Genomic DNA, 17,878 nt, shown 5'->3' on the forward strand with positions numbered 1-17,878 from the left:
AAGTGACTGTGTCTGACAGTCCTATTTCTAATGAAACTAGTTGAGTTCTGTACTAAGCTAGGTGACTGTATCTGATAGTCCTAAAATCTGTAGAACTATCTGAGTTCTTTACTAAAGACTGAGACTGAGACTGTGGGAGGTAATAATCAAACCAATATGACCCTTTTCTGAATAGATTTAGGGTCCAATATGTAACCCCAGTTGGAAGGGTGTCAGTACCGTGACACGAGTAAAGACACTGAAGAGATACCTTTATCTGGAAGGTTCTCAAATAAGAATGTGGGACCCTAAACTGACAGGTTAAGACACCACATCAACCCTCAACTAGAAAGTTTTAATGTCTCAACCTATACTGGCTACGTAGTTCTAGAATACAAGGACTGCTTCTAAGGATCACACCCTCTGCTGGCAGGTGATCCCTCATCCTTGGGTTCACTCAATACTGAATCCTACTCCCAACTAAAGAGACACTAAAGTGAGTATACTGGACTGATTTTATTGAGATTATTGAGTTTTTTTGTGTTCTGTAACTAACTGAATTCTATTAAGATCTGAAACTGACTGAGAGTGCTACTGATTCTGATAAGACTGAGATTACTCTGTAACTGAAACTGGCTCTAGGCACATAGCTAAATTTTTGGGTATTAAATTCCCCCAGAACTCGATAGCATAAATATTAATAGGACATGGCACTTCTAGAACACATGACCATAGTCAACAATTTGTAATACAACCATTGAGGGATTTCATGAAGCACTTATTAATCATAATCTTGTACATAAACAGGAATGCATTCTAATATATCACAACTTCACAATTTAATCTCATAATCATTCCATCAAACAACTACAAGGCATAGCTTTAGCAAGGAACTCATTCTAAACATGAGAGTATAGCATGGATTCACCATTTAGGTCACAATTGAGTCATAATGCACAATTTTGCACATTTAGGCATTTTGACAAACACATAGGATGCATAACTTATGCTTAACCATGAACATTAAACCAATTTATCATGATTACATTAATAAACTAAATTCATAGAATTCAACCTACATGCAAACATAATTTCATGAAACACATTAAAGATTCCAACTTGGAAATCATACAACACATCAACATGGATTTAGTTCACCCCACAACATGGAAATCATAATTCAACTTTTTGAAAAAAAATTCTTGAACTCCAAGGGTGGAAGGGACCCTTGGATGAACACTTTACATACCTTGGTTGATAATTTCTTGAAGATTAATGGAGGAAATCTTGAGTTCTTGATTTGAAATTAATCTCCTAGGGTTTTCTTGTTTTTGAGCAATTGTGAAATAATGAATATAATTATCCAAAAGAGGGCTAAATTTCGTGTTATGAGGGCTGAAGGTCGGGGGAAAAGACCTAATTACGCTTAAGGATGTGAATGTAAAAGACAGAAAAACATACCCAACGATGCTACAGACGACACAACGCATCAAGGGTACCAATGCGATAACCGATGCGGTGTACCAATATCATATTGATTTACTGGAAATTGCCTTGAGCTGAGGAAAATTTCATCTATCGTTGTGATGGACGACGTGATACGGCAACATCACGTCGACTTACTATTTTAGTCAATCGAACATGGTCTTAATAAGGTCCAAAAAATCCAAAACTTGTCCAAAAATATCTATTAACCTTTTGGATCATAAATTAATTAAGATATAGGAATGTAAAGGACTTTAAGGTTACAAAATGAGATTACCAACTTTTGAAGGCTAAAATAGACTAAGTCTAGAAACTTAGCAAGGATTTTCTAAGTCTGGGACCCCTTAATAAGCTTAAAGGACTGAATTAAGCTAAAAGTTTTGTGGGGTCTTACAGGGTTTGACCCTTAGTTGCAAGTACTGCACTATAGAACTATGTAGCCAGCGTAAGTTGTGATATCTTTCTGCTAGACTAGGGTTGATACATCTCATACGAGTTTTTTTGCCAGCGAGGGTTAATAAAATAGCTTCCTATCAGAGAGGTTTAACTCATATTTATGTTTACCCGTGGAATAGTACTGATACCCTTCCAACCGGGTTTATAGGTTGGACCCCAATCTATTCAGAAAGGGGTATGTTGATTAGATAATTACCTCCCACAGTTACAATTTCAGTCTTTAGAATAAAACTGAATTTAGTTCTACAAAAATCAGGACTGTCAGACACAGTCACTCAACTCAATATAAAACTCAGAATAGTTCCACGTAATTAGGACTGTCAGATAAAGTCACCTAATTAACATTAATACAGTATCAGTAAATTGAGATATCAGTAAATCAAAAATTCAGAACTTAGTATCCAGTGTTATCATGATCTCAGTTATAATTTATGTATTCATGTATGTACTTTCATTCAGTTATACTCATGTTATTCAGTCAATATTGTTCATGCATATGAAACCATGCATCTTAGTCTACCTCACTTAGCATATTAGTACATTCAAAGTACTGACGCATATCTTTCTTTTGCTCTATAATATCTTATATCATAGGTTTAGACACACGGGCTCTCGATCATACCTAGCAGCCTGATCCATCAGCAATAGAATAGTGGTGAGTCCTCATAGTTTGAAGAAATGATTATTACTTTAGTATCTTAATTTATCAGTTTTCAGTAGTCGGGGTTAGCTGGGGGTTTGTCCCATCAATCACTTATTCAAAAAGTAGAGTCTTATTAGACTAGAGTATTTTAGATAGATGTATCAGTATTTATTTTTTAGTACTCAGTATTTATTTATAGTTTTAAACCTTATGAAAAGTTTTTGCCTAATTTCTTTATAATACAGTATTATTATTTAGTTATTGCAGCAGGTACCAGTCATGGGTTAGCTTGTGGTTCCTCGAGATTATGAGCACCGTGTAGAGTCCGGGGTACAGACTCGGGGTGTTACAAACACTCTTAGTGTAGGGCTTAGAAAAGCCATTATTGATATTTTCTTAAAAACGGTGGTTGTAAGCTGGAGTTGATTCTCTTAGTGATCACTGTAAGAAGATTGATCTTTGTTGTTGCGAGTTTAAGGGTCTTATCATTTAAACACAGTTTATTTCTTCTTTCTTCATAGCTTATTATGTCATCTTATCTATCCCTTTATCTTATTGCATTTGTGTGTTTGTGTCTTATCTTCTTATTCTTGAATTCTTTGTGTTGCTACCCATAATTATTTTGTATCTTCTTCTTGGTTTTATCTTGTTATTCTTGGCTGGTTTATATTTAGTATCGTGTCCCGTATCATTTGGTATTAGAGCCATCATTGATTTCATTCCTACAAGATCAATCTTGGGCTTGTTCACTCAAAATTAAAAAAAAAGGTGTTGAAAAACTGAAAAACTCAAAAATAGTAATCTGTCCACGTTTTTGTATTTAGACCAAAATTTGAAGCCTAGTTTTCTTGTGTTTTTTCCGTGTATTGTTGTTTATAGTGTTAGTCACTTCTTCATTAACACTTATAAAGTCTAGATCTAAATTTTGAGCCATTTTTGAGTTATTTTTGAACTTTGAAGGTTGCTGTTTTTTTTTTTGAAGATTGCTGGCTTAAAAGAGTGTTGTTGATGTTTGTTGTTGAGATTGTGGCTTAAAACGTCTTGTTGATGTTGTTGTTGAAGTTTGGAGCTTGAAAAATGTGTTGTTGATGTGTGGGATCAAACTACAATCATATAACTCAAAGGTTCAAAAAATTGTGTTCTTGGTGTTCTTCACCATCTTCATATTTTGTTGAAGAAAAATGGTTGGTTGATCTTAGAAATTGAAGAAAGAGAGTGTGTCTTGTTATTAGTCTTGAAATACATAACTCTAAGACATCCAAAGGGGTAACGAAACAAAGGGGCTTTCAAAAGTCTTGTTTACCAAAAGAGAGAGAGCACTTCCCAAGACTTACAAAAGAGGAAAGAGCCAAAAGGTCTTCAAAAAGGTGTTTTTCCAAAAACATGCAGACAAGTCAAACTCCTTTTTGAATTAAAAATAAAGGCTCCAAGTCTTATTTTCCCCTACCAAAACTGAATTTCCACTTTTTCCAAATTAAATTTAACCAATTCAAATTGCCAAAAAAAAAAATCTACCATGTCACCCAAACTGCCACATCATCAACGTCCCAAAATACTTTGAAGCTCAAATTTAGATTATAAGTTTCTTTTCTTTGTTTCTTTAGTTTTATTTCTTGATTCTAGAACTAATTAATAACTAGTAATAGCCTACTTAGTTGTAGATTAGTTGTTGAGTCCATTTTTCTTTTGTGTCTTCATTATTTGTGTGCTTTTTTCATTTTGATTCATTGACTTTTGTTGTTTCAAGTTTGTAAGTAGATTTTTCTATTTTGTGTCTTGAGTCGATCAAACTAGAATCTATTTCGGCTGCTAAGTAGGATTGGCATCTTATTGACTATCGGAGTATAAGAAACTTTCAATATTCGCCGCTCCAATTGTGAAGATCACGAAGGTGAGTGAATACGAGTGTTGGTGAGGAGATTTTACTACTTATCTTATTTGTTTATTTTGTAGGTACAAGGAGGTATAAGGGGAACATATCTTGGTAGCCTCAGATTATTTGACTACAATATGGGAGACTATAATTGTAGCGAGGGTGTTTATGGCTACGATGATATTGGAGATTATGGAAACTATGAAAATAGCCAAGATCAAGGAACGGGTAGATTAGAAAGTTAGTGTTTTGAGTGAGAAAGTGAGATAAATGGAGTGCCTAGTGTTTATAGTAAGTATGAAGATGATGTAGGTCCTTGTGATGGTTCTTATGATGAAAATGAGATGTATGGGGAGTCTTGCACTACCCAACCCGAACCTAGCATTGAAGTTAGGTATAACCTATTCATTTGCAAAGTTTATGAGAGTTATGGTGCGAGTGCACGTGTGGAGTGTGAAAATTCATACTCACCTTATAGTACTTATTATCAAGGTTGAAGTGGTGTGAATGGTTATACTAGCTATAGTGGAGTTTTTCCCATGAGAAGAAAAAGGCATGCATATCCAAATCCAAAGGGTACTCATGTGCCTTAAATGTTGATCCGAGAAGGAGTGCTCACTCTGAAAAGGTGATCATTTGTAGGGTACCGGGCTGCCTCATTGTGCTAGATGATAGATGTTATAGAAACTACATATTTCCATCCATTATTGACGATTTGGAGTTATTTCAAGAACCTTTACTTATTCTATATTCCTTGGACAGGTTTAAGGTTACCGAGAGTGTCAAGGTTGTCTTCTCCCAATTTGATTACCATGAGGAGGTATGGTGCGATAATTTTTCCCTTGACATATGGTCATATGAGCTTAGGTGCTGATTGGTTTGCATGACATAAAGTTCCAAATATGAAAAATTGGCCTAATGTTGTAAGATACCAATGGGGAAATCATCTCATGACGAATATTCTGCCCAAGCCACAAAGAGAAGTGCTTACCTACTCCAATCCGAATGATTATGAGAGGCAAAAGATTAAGAGAAGTAAGAGTGTGCAAGGTGGTAATCTGAGAGTGGAAAAAGGAGAGGTTGTGTGGAGCGAAGTGAGGGTATTGCCACCAAATCGTGCTAACGTTGTTTGTACATCTATTTCTAAGAACATTTGTGTTGGTACCAACATGGCAAGTGAAGGAGAGAAAGGCCAAAGAGAATTTGCTACCCCATCTTGTGGAAGACCTTCACACAAAGCTGAAAAAGAACATACTCAGGAGCTTCAAGGTAAAATAGCCAACTCTTACACTTTTGTGCATGTGAATGATGATTGTGTGGCTAGTAGCCCATTGAGTGTGAGTAGTATCTTACCTACATATGAGTATATTAATTCTTTGCCACTCTATGATGATGTACATATTGTGTGTATGGATACACTAGTTGATCCTATTGATGTCTGAATTAATTCTTCTTGTAAGATCGATTTATGTCCACATAGTGTTGAAGCCATTGTGTTGAATGAAAGTACATTGTCTTGTGAAGATTGTGTTGATCGACTTGTATGTAAAATTTTCCTACCACTTGAGGCTATGTGTGATGTGATTAATGAATCTCAAGTGGGTGAAGAATGTGAAAATATTTGTCAAGGGAATAGGGGTGAACCCATGAGCTTGTCTTGTGGTATAGATTCTAATGTTTGCTTGGATCATAGGGATAATCATATGCATGAAACATCTTTAAAACTTGATAGTAATCTTATAGAGAGTGAGATTTCTTATTCCAAATCTGTCCGTATGATAGATCCTTCTATCTTTACGTATAATGTCTTGTTTGAAGATAGTTTAATCTCACTTAATGGACCTAGTGGTGAGGATTATGTTGATGACATAGCTTGTCTTGGAGGCTATAGCATATATGCCAACCCACTATGATGTGACAATATTTCAGCTAAATATAGAAATCTCTTTTTGAAAGATCAGAGTACTCTTAAGGGTAAGGAATGTGTAGTCTTAGAAATTACTTCTCCTCCTACTTTGCATGACTTTACTATTAAGAGTACTTATGGTGATGATTGAGAAACTAGTAGTGAGTACACTCATGAGGACACCTTAGTAGAAGTTGATTTGAGTGATACCTTTCTCTACTTTCTATTTGCCTTTAATGATATGTATGCCATTGTAGAGAGTATGCCTTATTGTTTGGGTGAAGATTATAGGAAAGGGTAGTGTTGTCTAGACCCGTGTCTATGGACACTCTTTCCATTTGACCCCAGTTCCAAGTATGACTATGATGATGTCAGCACACCCAACTTGTTACTTGGTCTACGTGACAAACAAGGTTTGAATGAGGAAGTTGGTATCCTTCCCTATAATGGAACGTCTTTCTTGGGGATTCATAATTAACTTGAGGGACTAACATTGTGCAGGGGAAAGAACTTCAACTAAGAGGGAGGGTCTTTAAAGAAGGGGAGCCATGAAAGGTTCCAATAAAGTTCACCATTGTGTGTTTCCATTCTTGACCAAGGTTTTATCACTTGTAGGTCAAGAAAAGAGTCTTCTCTTGAAACTACTTTAGATAAACTCCATTTGTGTGATACCCTCTTTCTATATGTATGTATAGATGATGTTTTCTAATGCCGACTTCTTTGTACATTTTTACATAGGTTTCTAATGTTTAGCGAAAAGGATTCTTGGTTATATTTCATGTACTGCCTTGTCATGATGATGTTATTTATTATACTAATTCTAACCCTCATGTCATGAGGATATTGTGCATGTTTGTCCTTTCTTTGGTCTTGCAAGGTTTAGATTCGAGGTCGAATCCTTTTCAAGAAGGGAAGGATGATACGATTCAAATGACTATCATAGCTCTTGATGACATCATTCGAAGTAAATACATGAAGAGTCAAGCTTTTGTCACATTGAGAGCATGAGAACACACATGGAAGGACCAATTGGAGCACACCATAAAGCAATCCCGCGTGTGGAAGGTTTGTTGGGACTTGCCAATGAAGAATAAAAGTGTTGAAGTGTAAAAAAGAGCTTTAAAAGCCCCAATGTATCCCCTCTATTGCACTCTATAGGCACCCCTCATTAAGGGCATTATGGTCATTTTTGTCTTGTCTTGTAATAGAATATAAATAGAACATGTTAGGGTTATTTCAATTAATTTTTTAATGATAATATGTGAAATACTTCTTCTCCATTTGAGGGTGTAACACCCTTAGTGTAGGGCCTGGACAATCCATTAGTGTAGGGCTTTGAAAAGCCATTATTGATCTTTACTTAGAAACGGTGGTTGTAGGGTGGAGTTAATTCTCTTAGCGGTCGCCGTAAGAAGATTGGTATTTGTTGTTGTGTGTTTAATGGTCTTACTGTTTAATACACAATTTGGTTCGTCTTTTTTCATAACTTCTTATGTCATCTTATCTATCCCTTTATCTTACTACATTTGTGTGTTTGTGTCTTATCTTCTTATCCCCAAATTCTTTATGTTTCTGCCCATTCTTGATTTGTATCTTGTTCTTGGTTTTCTCTTATTGTTCTTGGCTAGTTTGTGTTTAGTATCGTGTCCCGTATTATCTAGGTGTCTTTTAGCATTCATGGAGGCTAGGTTTTTTGATGGAGAAAATTTAAGCTCATTAGTTTGATGATGTTGGATTAAGATTAATTCGATATAAGGTGTTGAGTGGTAAAGCTAAGTAAGCCTCACTTAATTCAGATGGAGTTTTGAGGATTAGAGACCGGGTTTGCATACTAAGAGTGGGTGATTGGATTAGATTAATTTTAGAAAAGACTCCTTATTACAGGTATTCCATCAATCCGAGAGTGAATAAGATGTATCGTGATTTGAGGCAACATTATTGAAGGGGTGGTATAAGGAGATATGTTGCAAATTTTGTAGCTTATTACCTATGATATCATTAGGTGAAGGCCGAGCATTTAAGGTCTGGTGAATTGCTTCAAAGGTTACCCATTCCTGAGTGGAAGTGGGAACAAATTATTATAGACTTTGTGACTGAGATGCATCACACTTCGCATGGTTCTGAGAGTGTTCGGTTCATCATGGATCAATTGACTAAATCTGCTTATTTCATTCCAGTTCAGGTCTCTTCAGTGCTGAGAGGTTGGCCTGTATCTATATTCCTGAGATTGGGTATCTTCATGGTGTGCCTGTATCTTTCATATCAGATCAAGGTTCAGTGTTCACATATCACTTTTGAAAGACTTTCAAGATTAGTTAGGTACTCGTGTTGATCTTAGTATAATATTTTACCCCCAGACTGATGGTCAGTTAGAGAAAATATTCAGGTATTGGAGGATATGCTCCATACTTATGTGATTGACTTTGGTGGTCAGTTGGAGCAACATCTAGATTTGACAGAGTTTGTGTATAGTAATAACTACTATTCCAGTATTTATATATCTCCTTTTAAGGCTTTGTATGGTAGGCATTGTCACTGTAGTTGGATGGTTTGAGGCTTATGAGGTTAAACTCAAGGTACAAACTTACTTCATAAGTCTTTGTATAGAGTTTGGATCATTTAGGATAGACTTCGAGTAGCTTAGAATAGGCAAAAGTGCTATGTAGATCATAGAATTCGTGCCTTGAGATTTAGCATTGGTGATCGTGTTTTTCTTTGAGCTTTGCCCATAAAAGGTGTGATTAGGTTTAGGAGTTGGGGCAAGATTAGCCGCAGGTATATTGGTCCAATTGAGATTCTTCAAACTATTGATGATGTGGCTTATGAGTTGGATTCCCCCCAGCTTTATTAGCTGTTCATCCTGTTTGTCATATTTCTATGCTTCGCTGTTACATTCTAGAAAATTCTCATATCAGTCATTTGGATTCGATTTAGTTAGATAAAAGTTGTCTTTTGTTGTGGAACCTATCTCTATCTTGGCTAGAGATGTTAGACGGTTATGATCTAGAGTTATTCTGGTGGTTAACATCCAATGGAGACATCGACCTATAGATGAAGAGACTTTGGAGGTCGAGTCGGATGTGCATAGTTTTTATCCTTAGCTTTTTGCTAATTTAGGTATTTCCCTTGCCTTTAGTTCTAGGACAAACTAGATTTTTAGTAGTGGATGATATAACAACCTAATTTTTGATAAATTATGTGAAATATTTATTTTTCTATGATTTAATTAATTTTACCCTCCTCGTGGTTGGTTTTGTGATATTTATAGAGTGTGGAAATTCTTGGCATGATTCTCAATGGATTTCGCTGTTTTTCGTATGAGTTTGTGGATTTTGGTGGCTTGAAAAGCATTATAGTTGACTTTGGTCAACATTTATTGATCTATGCATTGGATGGAAAAACAGACTGCACTAGCAGATCTGGAACATCGATTTTAGAGTGGTAACATGGTTGGTATAATTTTATGACTTTTATATCTCATTTTGACCCTATATTCATAAAGTTGTGAAATCGAGTTTCGGGGGTCAACTTTGTGAAAATGATGTTTTTTCCAAAATCGGATATCTCTATTGAGTTTGGAGCATTGAATTTGATAAGGTATCATAGTTTGTTTGCGTACACATTATTTTAGATGAATCTTGAGGGGTCTACAGAGACTTGGAGAATTCTATGTCTTCACCTGATGCTGGTGCCATCGCAACCACGAATGGCCAGTCGTGTGCATGACTCAGATGATTAGGTGTGAGAGTTGCATAAGTTACATCTAGGATGCGATCTTAAGTTTCATATATGTGAGGACCAAGCCACAATCACGGTACCTGCATCAGTCCAGGTACCGCTTACGCGACATCTGGTCGTGTATGTGGTGCCTAGGTTTCTATAAATACCTTATTTTTTTATTTTCACCATTTTTGATACTTGGAGCTTAGGGTTCCTTGATTTGAGCAGTTTCTTCCACTTTTAAGCTTGAGTAAGCTCCATAACACCTATTTCAACTACTTTCCCAAATTTTATCCTGTAATTCTTGTTTAAACATAGCTTAAAAGGTAGAAATTGGGGATTTTAGGTTGTAAGGCCTGAAATTTGTATTTCTTCGATTCAAATACCATTTCCAATCCATTTTTTACTTGGGTAAGTTTCTAATCTCATAATTATTACTTTTCTTTCGATTTCATCTTCGAAACAACATCAATGCTTGATTTTTAAAATGAATTTTGAGAATTTTTTTGGTAAAGCTTGAACATTATTTTTATTCCATTTGGAACTTATTTTTAACTCATTTCCACTTAGGTTTTCCTATGCAGACTCCTAAAAATATGGGGAACATATTCAAAAAATAAAATTTTGATTTTGTCCTTTTTTTTTTTTTCAAAAACTCATTTCAGAGGTCCAATTTGACCTTGACTCTAAAATAGGCAATATGGGTATCGATGGATTCCTTTTGATACATAGATTTTATATTTTAGTTGATTCTTAGTTCATTTGTGAGGATTAAGGCTTCATATTAAAGACTTCCAGACCGGTTTTTCAGCAGTGGAGGTAGGTTATGGCTTAACTTCATTCAGACTGGGCTGAGTAGTTAATGTCGATACAAAAGCATGTTAAGGGTGTGAGACTAATCATGAAAATGACTATAATTATTATGTTGAGCCTGTGTGGGACCTATATATTGTTGTATTTGGTGGTTTTGGAGTATTAATTGCTATGTATGGCCATGTGGGGTCCAATATAATAATGTTTGTTGTGTATACATGAAATTAATTGTCTTGTATAATAAAAAAAACTAATGTGGTATCAATTGTGTATTTAATTGTATTTTAATCTCTTGGCATATGGTTTATGTTGGCATTAATGGATGATTGAAAATATTGAGTGGATTATTAGATTACTTGGTTGGTATATTGGTTGGATATAGAAATACTCATTTTGGTTGGTTGAACATTACATCCTCATATCATAGACATTCATGAAAATTGGTACCACCATGAAAATACTAAAAATTCTGGATTTTTCTGATAGAAAATGTGACACCCTTAAAACCTTCTTCCTATGAATGTGCTGGAGAGTAGTTACAAATATAGATGTTGGTATTGGATATTGGTTGTATACGGGTTAGAGAACCCCCATGGGTCCTATAAGCTTTAGCTTTGTAGGTGTATACGGAAGTTATGAGACAACCCCATACATCATCATCATAATTATCATCATTATCATTATCATCATAATTTCCATTGCATTTGTATTTACTTTGTACATTTTTGTGATGTATTTATTTTCCCTGGCGTGATATCTGATTAGGTGTATTTCTTTCTTCATATTCGTATGTGCAATACCTATCTACTTGTCTTTATCTTTCGTATTGCTATGGTGTATGTGAATATTATAAAACTGTTAGTGGAGACGGTGCGGGCTACCATTGTGGGATATTTTTTGGTTTTAGGTGACGTGCCCTCAGTGTGTATTTTTTATGCTTTATTTTCTTCTTTGCTAAGAAGGCCTATGATACCTACTGAGTACAAATGGACTATACTCACCCCTTATGTGCTCTTTTAATGCAGATTTAGGTTTGAGTGTGCCTTATGGTGGTTGACTTCGGGCAATACATTAGAGCTATTCGAGGTAGTGGTTGGATTCTTGCTTTTGGAGTCTACTACTACCTTTCCTTATTTAGAATATTTCTTTATTTTGCATTCAGAGACAGTGTTGTTTCTATTTTGGATATCTTATGTATTTTGATCTCGAGTGTACTAGTGATTCTTTTCTTAACTGTGATACTAGATTTTGGGATTATGGTATGATATCATTCAATTATGCATTTCTGATTTTATTATATTGTGTGGTTCAACTTCGTTCTAGAAGCCTTACTTTGAGTTATTGACATTATTTTCCCTTTTGCATCAGTTTGTATGATAGGCTTACTTGCCAAGGCTTGTCGCAATAAGTGCCATCATGACCCGTATTTTTTGGATCATGACAGGTGGAGAAGGAAATATTCTTTCATTGTAAATGCATTGATGGGGCTGCCATCGTGAAGGTTATCAGGTTGGGTTAGGTCGAAGATCCTTCATGAATGTGACAAGGTAGTCACGAACATGATTGTTAGGGTCTTGGACCTTCAAGAATGGAAAGCCCTAATCGTAAATGTGAAGGCCAATTAATTGCCCGGTCAGCGTTGACCTTCACAAATGCTAATGGTTGACTGTATTCGTGAGGTAATGTTCACTGAAGAGTATACAAACCATTTTTTTGATTTTACTTTATTTTTGGACCTCCAAGCGTTGAGAAAGACAATTTTTAAGGGTTTCAATGTGGACTTTCATGTGGATAACTTCTAAACTCATATCCCACTATTTCCATGATTTTTATTTTTAAAGACACCTTTAAATCATGATTTCTAAGTAGAAGATTGGGGTTTTAATTGGTAAAGTTTAAAAAGGGTTTTCTCCATTTTGGACCTCAATTTTAACCCATTTTGCATGGATTTTCTTCTTTAGACCCCTATAACCTTGGGGAATGTAGTTTTGAATCAAAATTTTGATTTTACCCCTTTCGTATTCAAACCCTTTTGTCCTCAGCCCAAATATGGGCAATATGGGTATTATTATCTTTGTTTTCACATATAGATGCTATATTTAAATGTTGTAGTTGGTCATAAGGCAGTTTGTGAGGGGAAGGTTCCGTGTTGAAGAACTTTAGGCTAGGATTTCATTATTTTTAAGGTAGTTATGACTTATTTTAGACTGAGCTGGGTAGTTAATATATAAGTAAAGTATGCTATTGGTCGAAAAAGTGACTGTGGGGCTTATATTTTGAGATTATTTTACTACTATATGCCTATGTAGGGGATTATATGCTTTTGTTGATGACTTGTTATATATGATAGTGTGTGTTACTAGTGTGAGAGAATTATTTGACTTCATTGACCTTATCTATGCATTTATATGCCTTTATTCTAGATATAATGCTCGTGCGGGGGCTTGATTTGATTATATAGGATTTATTTAAGCATTGGTTGCTTTTATCATGATAGTTTTACTCAAGTTAGGGGTTGATAAGATATAAATGATGTTTTTTCATGAATGTTTATTCTGATGGTGCGAACATTGAGTTAATAATCATGAACTGTGGAAATATTAAGTTGATTTCTAGGCTCACATATAATAATTACACGTTAATTGGATTGGACATCCTCATTTTGGTTGATTGTAAGCATTACATCCTTATTCCATACATATACATTAATGACATTCTGGTACCACTGATAAACACTATTTTTTTTAACAAATAAGATACTTTTATTAAAGCCTACAGACTCTCCACGAACACAAGTTAGAGAGAAGAGTTGAGATTAAGATTATGATATAGTATATGGGTTACAAATCGTCGATGAGTCCTTGTTGGTAGCTGCGAGCTCGGTGGGTGTATATAGAAAGTCATGTGAAGCTTTTCATCATTCATCCCATCCATATTGTATTGTATTGCATTGCATGTGCATCTTACTTGTTTTTCCTTAGTTTACTTGACTTGTTCTTATTTTTGTGTGCTTTCATATGTATATTAGTGTTGTTTCCATTTATGTGTATTCATATGTTAGAACTATTAGCAGAGAGTGAGTGATCTACCATTTGGGATTTTTATGCTTGCAGGTAACGTGCTCATAGTATATTTTATTTATTTTATTTTTTACATTATTCATTCATCGTGTGATACCTACTGCGTACAAGTAGACCATACTCACCCCTACTATATCCTTTTGGTCTTATATTGCTAGTACATTATGACACCAGGTTTCAGGTGGTTTATGTCATTGCTCCATACTTTCATTTATTATATATATTTTGTGAGTGGCCTGAATTTGTTCTAGAAGTCTCGCTTGGGTTTATATTGTTATCAATTTTTGTTTTCTTTTTATCAGCTTGGGTGATTTGCTTACTTATTAAGGTTTAGACACGATAAGTGCAATCTTATAGGTGTATCAGCAACATGTCTAGTAGTGTCTCGTGGATTGGTATGTAGACGTCCGTATCTATCTTCAAAAGTTCTTTGGAAAAACTATTGTATTTTGATTCCTTATTATGCAGGTTATTCATACCTTATGGTCTAAGTTGTGTTCTATTTTCTTATACGTAGATGGTGAGGACTGGATGTTGAGAGGTTAGGAATGCTGAGCTAACACCACAGGATGGAGCCCAGACTAGAGGGCAAGGTAGGGGACGTAGATGACCTAGAGGTAGAGGATGAGCACGAGGAGCTGGACTAATTAGGGGTAGTATTAGGGGGACCTCCCTTGATTTTGAGGTTGAGCATGTAGGATATGAAGGGAAAACTCAAATTCCATAAGGTTCAGTTTCTACCCTAGTTCTAGAAGGTCTACTAATTCGATTATTGACTCGTTTGGATGGTGTTCCCTTGAGTGTGCCTAGTGCTCTTCTGATTTTGAGTATGGTACCACCATTAGTGCTGGTGTCTGCTTATTGTATTCCTCCAACATCGAGTGTGTTTTCACCGTCTGTACTGATATTTGTTTATGATATTCCTTATACTTTGAGTGGTTTTCCACCTTTTATGCCAATATTTGATCATGGTATTCCTAGTTCAGGGGTATAGCCTTTATCTATGGTACCCTCATGTATGGATTCTCACGCTGGTAGGCTTGCTATTTCTCCAGTCATATTGGGTACTATTATGTCTTCTAATGATCAGAAGAGGTTTGAGAGGTTCATTTGCTTGGGTCCACCCAAGTTCATTGGTGCTATTGGCGAGGATGCCTGTGAGTTTTTGGTTGAATTCCAGGAGAAGTTACATAATCTTGGATCCCTTAATTCTCATAGAGTTGCTTATACTACCTATCATTTGATGGATGTGGCTAGCGATTTGTGGTCGTATACAAGTTGTATACCCTTGAGTTCACCTACTATCACTTAGAATCAGTTTTTGAGGCTTTCTTGGAGAGGTTTGTTCCATACAGTTTGAGGGACCAGATACATGACGAGTTTGATTATTTGTAGTATGGCTCCATGACTATTATTGAGTATGAGGCCCATTTTCAAACTTTATCTAGATATTAAGTCGCTAGCATGTACATTGATTTTGAGTGAATTTAGAAGTTCGTGAAGCGATTGGATGGTAATTATCAATTAGAAAATTTAGATGGTAGTCTCAGGGGATTTTTTCAGAGTATTATTAAGCATACCAAGTTGATAGAGTAGAATATTTAGGCTACTCAAGGAGGCACTAAGAAGGTGCATTATCATGGTGAGTTTAGTGGACACGCCTACAAAGGTAGATACCTTTTTTGTAGAGGTTCTTGTGGTTATCATGGTAAGCCAGTTTAAGCCACTTTACAAGGATCAGGTCATGGGTGTAAGACCCTGCAAAATTTCAACCATTTTATTTTTGGCCCTACCAAGTGCGTAATGTTAATTTTTACTTGAATTATTTTAAGGGGTATTAAAAGGGTGTTTCGGGAAAGTTTTGAAATTTTTTAAATGGGTTCGGGGACATTTTGGGACACTGAGGTAGTAAGCCTCCGCAATAGTGGTGTGCCATGACACTTAGCCTCCGCGATAATGGCATGGCATGGAGGCTAAGATCCACGATAGTGGCGTGCGACACTGTTAGGTAAAAATCATCTAATTTTTTATTTCTTTTACTTGGATGAGGGGCTTTTGGTCTTTTAACCTCTTGCCCGACTTTTAAACACCAAATAAACCCCTTTTCTTAAGTTTTCTAAGATCAAACACTACTATTCTCTTCTTTAACTCCCAATCTAAGAAAACTCAAGTGTTTTATTGAGAATTCATCATTGAAGCTCCAAATTTTGAATTATCTTCAAATTATTTGGTATTTCAAGAATGTTTCTCTTTTCCTAACTAGAATTTTACATTGTGATAGTTACTTACTGTAATACCCTGGGAAATTTTTCGTTGAAATTTTGTGCGTAAACATGTTGGGTTCTATCTTCTAGAATGAATTATAAATTTTTCGTGTGGAATGTCTTAGATTATGACCCACCATTGCGTAGAGTATCAAATAATCTTTTCAACGATATGTGGATCATCCAAAACGGACACCCGAGCGACGAGTTATGAACATTCCGATCAAACCATGAATAGTAGTGAACAGTAAAACGTGCAGGAAAAAGTACTGAGGCTGGCGTATTTTTGCTCCACTTTAAATGATCATAACTCCTTGTACATAATGATATGGGTGATCCACTATATATCAACGGAAAGCTCTACGATTCCTCTTTCCAATGAAATTAGTTTCATCCAATTTGTCTATCGGAGCAAAAAGTTATGGTCTATCTACTTCAGCCTACCAAAAGCAAATTTTTGGGTCAACTTCAAACGATCATAACTCCTTGTACACAATGATCTGGGTGATATACTATATATCAATGGAAATATACGAGAGTCCTTTTTCTAATTAAATTAGTTTCATCCAATTTGGAAATCGGAGTAAAATGTTATGGTTGATCTACTTCAGACTATCAAAACAATCCATCAAAGGATAGATTCGAGAATTATTTGATATTTAGGGGCGTTTTAGTCGTTCCCCCTCACCCAAAATCCATCCAAACCCTATATTAAAGCCTATTAGAAGCATTATGGTATATTTCATCAAATTCCCTCAAAAGGAAAACCCTAAGCTCCTACATCCAACTTCAAGAACCTCCAAAGTTCACCATTAATTCTGCAAATTTATTCAAGATTCCAAGTTCCTAGTTCAAGAATGATTATCATTCAAAGGCACGATTAACATCTCAAAAATGATTATCGATCTAAAGTTCATCATTCAAGGTATGTGGGGTTTTACAACAAGAACTCTCTTTCGTTCTTGTGCCCAAAAGTAATTTTCTTTACAAAGGCATGATTTTTATTTGATTTTTACGAATTTGAAGCATGAACCCATATCTTATGATTATTATTATGAAATATTGATGTTTATGATTTTGAAAGATGAATTTACATGTGTGGAGATATAAAGCATGAATCTTGAACAATATTTATCATGATTTTGATATTTGGATCGTGAATCCCCATTGGAAATTGTGTTTTTTTTTAGAAAATGTGTGTTATAAGCATATTGATGTTGAATATTTGAGATATTTTGAATGATTTGACCTTTTGGTCTTAATGGAGTTATTTTGAACTCGAGTGTGAAAGAAATCCACAACGTGGTTGATTTTGATAGATGGGAACCATGATGGCTCCCGATGTATATTTATATACTACTGAAATTGTTTTATTGTGGATTATCTTTGAAATGATCTGAGCTAAGTCCGGGAGAAATCTTTAGCATTGAGTGGGAGGTATCAAGCGACCATACTTCCCTAGAACTACGTGCCCCCATAGGAGTGAGCCTGAGGCTGATTTATATAGTGATCACTAGTTTGTGTGGATTTGATATTGATAGTCCTACTCCAATGGCAAGGATAGGACGGCTCTCCCCAACGTGGGTTGTACGTTGGACTCCATGTAGCTCACATGGTTTATGTCGGTTATAGGATCTCCCAGTGTGTGTGTTTTTCCCC

The sequence above is a fragment of the Capsicum annuum genome, chromosome 4 (assembly GCF_002878395.1).
Source record: "Capsicum annuum cultivar UCD-10X-F1 chromosome 4, UCD10Xv1.1, whole genome shotgun sequence".
In the NCBI taxonomy this organism is placed as follows: domain Eukaryota; kingdom Viridiplantae; phylum Streptophyta; class Magnoliopsida; order Solanales; family Solanaceae; genus Capsicum; species Capsicum annuum.